This window comes from Propithecus coquereli, unplaced genomic scaffold, assembly GCF_000956105.1.
Source record: "Propithecus coquereli isolate 6110/MARCELLA unplaced genomic scaffold, Pcoq_1.0 Scaffold51, whole genome shotgun sequence".
Lineage (NCBI taxonomy): Eukaryota > Metazoa > Chordata > Mammalia > Primates > Indriidae > Propithecus > Propithecus coquereli.
Genome location: NW_012150952.1, coordinates 4,324,635 through 4,327,235, shown reverse-complemented (window position 1 = coordinate 4,327,235; position 2,601 = coordinate 4,324,635). Strand labels below are relative to the sequence as shown.

At 35.6% G+C, this 2,601-nt stretch overlaps 1 protein-coding gene across 1 annotated transcript in view; it reads left to right on the top strand.

Annotated features, from left to right (window-relative positions):
* Positions 1-2,601, top strand: part of NOL4 (nucleolar protein 4) — a 478,468-nt gene that overhangs the window by 349,305 nt on the left and 126,562 nt on the right. The gene's annotated exons all lie outside the window — the stretch shown is intronic.

Here is a 2,601-nt window from a genome sequence, read left to right as displayed (position 1 = left end):
ATTAAAATATGCAATAATTAATAATTCTGAATGCTGCAAAAGATGAAGCCTTTAGTTAAGTAAAAAATACTGTTTTAGCTTTGGATAGAAAGTATGTAAAAATTCCAATTTTGAATTTATTAATCATGCCACCAGTATTTATTTACATATACATGCCCTCAGCTGAGATACTATCATTGTTATATCTATAAAATTTACTTACTTACAATGAGTTAAAGCACTATATATAACACCATCTAGCATAGTGGTTAGGATTGCACATTCTATAGTTGAATAGACCTGGTTTTGATTCTCATCTCTACCCTTACTAATTGTGTGACCTTAGCAAGCTCTTCCAGTTCTGTGTGCTTCAGTTTCTTCATATGAAAGACAAAAATAGTAATAGTACTAATCCTTAGGGGTCGTTCTGAGAACCTTAAATGATAGATTCATGATATGTACTTAGCATTTTGCCTGGCACATAGTAAACATCCATAATTTTAGCCTAGAAAAGAAGACTTTGATGTCTAGCTTTTTTGTCACTGCATTTGTATCAATAAACTAGAAAGAAGCATTAATAATACTGTCTCAGGCACAAGAGTTTTGAAGTCAGACTAAGTCCATTTGAGAAAAAGATCCTAATTCTAGAAATCGGAATAATAGAATTCTGGGATTTGCAGAGCTCTCCTTGTTATCTTCTAGCCATATATCCCCCCAGTCTATACTCGAGAATATCCCTGCATAGTGCCAATCATATATAGAGTTGTTATGAAAATTAAATGACTGATTCCTGTTATGTACTACCTACAGTATCACTCTACAATATCCCCCAAAGCTGCTCATCTACCAATATTTGGTCCAATTACTTAATCACTCTTGGCCTAATCTATAAAATGGGGGATCAAAATGTCAAATCCATAGTTACTGTGAGGATTAAGTCAATGCATATAAAAGCATAATGTATTTCACAAGTTTATGTATTGTTAAAGATATATTTAACATTTGCTTGAATATCTCAAATTCCACCCCAGTGCTAAAGATCTACTATTTACTAATATACTTTCCTACTGTCAGAGAGCTATAATTGTTTTGAAAGTCTTTAAATTGAGCTCAAATTTGCTTCCTAGAGCTTCCACCCATTGAAGAAAACTATTAGAAATAATGAGGAGTGAGACTTCCTACTACTGTCCCAGGGGCAGGGACTGGGAAGGGTGGGGGCCGATGGTCCTTGAGCCAACTTCCCATGTTAGTTGTTTCCTCTTTCTATGTCCTCATACGCACTGATTATTTATTGCAAGTCTCCATATCCTAGGAATGGAGGATGCCCAATATCATCTTCATATAGGAATGTTCTTTCCTAAAAGTGTTCAGAGGGCTTGAGATTTGTGGGGAATAAGAAGAAATGATTTTTTAAATGGCACTCTATGATTTATTAGAAAAATCCATTAGGTACTTTACAGACATTTTTTTCGTTTATTATTCTCAACAACCCCACGAGAGTAAGTATTATTATTCTCATTTACATGTAAGGAATCTGAGGCCAGAGAATTGGGATAACTCATGCAAGCTACATGGGAAAGTCAGGATATGAGTGTATTAGGTAATGCTAACACCTGAGATCTTTCCACAATTCTATATTGTCTTTTCATTAATCATATTCACCAAGGGAAAACCCATATTCTAGAATCAAATCTTACAACTCATATCATGTGTGCCTCTGCTCACAATGTTTTGATAGTGTAGTTTTCTTCTGGAAAATGATTTACTTCATTCACAAATATTTTGCACTCTACCATAACTAGCAAACCAGGTTTTACCTGGATATCAGCCTAAATTTCACAAAATTCCCAAAGTGTTTTACTTTGGGAGAACTGATTATGCACTGTGAACACTAGTTCAGTGTTTATAATTAGTGTTTCAAAAATGTCTAAATCATTTCTTCTTACTATGAATTCTATGGATTTCCTTTGATACGCCACATGGAGACTCCTACCAAGTGATTCTGCTTCTCACCAAAGCATGGAGTTGGTCAGGACCCTCCTCCAAATTGGATCTAAACAGTCTTTGCCCAAGTAGAGACAGCCAGAGTTCTTTTGCGTGTTGACAATGAGATCATCCTTTCTGTGTGCATTCATAACCCAACTCACAATACAGAGAACTCTACAGTGACTCAGTGGTTCTTCATTGTGCCTCTGACTTTCTAAGGCAGAACACAAAATTCAAAAATTGAACAGTTAAAATCTGTTTTCTGTTAAGCCTCCCATCTGAACACTTGCTGCCAATAGTTAATCACGCGAAGAGCTGTAGTTACGCGTGTCCTTCAGAGCTTGTGAAGCTTGATGAATGAATTGGAGTTTTTAAAGCTCTTTGAGCTGTAAACATGAAAGGTGTTATGGATGTGTTAAATACTTTATTCTGTATGTCCATTTTGCACCGAAGTCCAGAGGAAGCTTATTATGCAGCTTCAGCCTAAAGCAAGCCAGTGGCAAGGACAGGAGACTACTGCTTCGTTGGGGATCAGATTTCACAGAGCTGAGGTTAATCCTCAATGCATTTTAGCATATACTCATTGTTTTTTAAACATCAAAATCTGAAATTTTTATATTATCTAGGAAATTATTC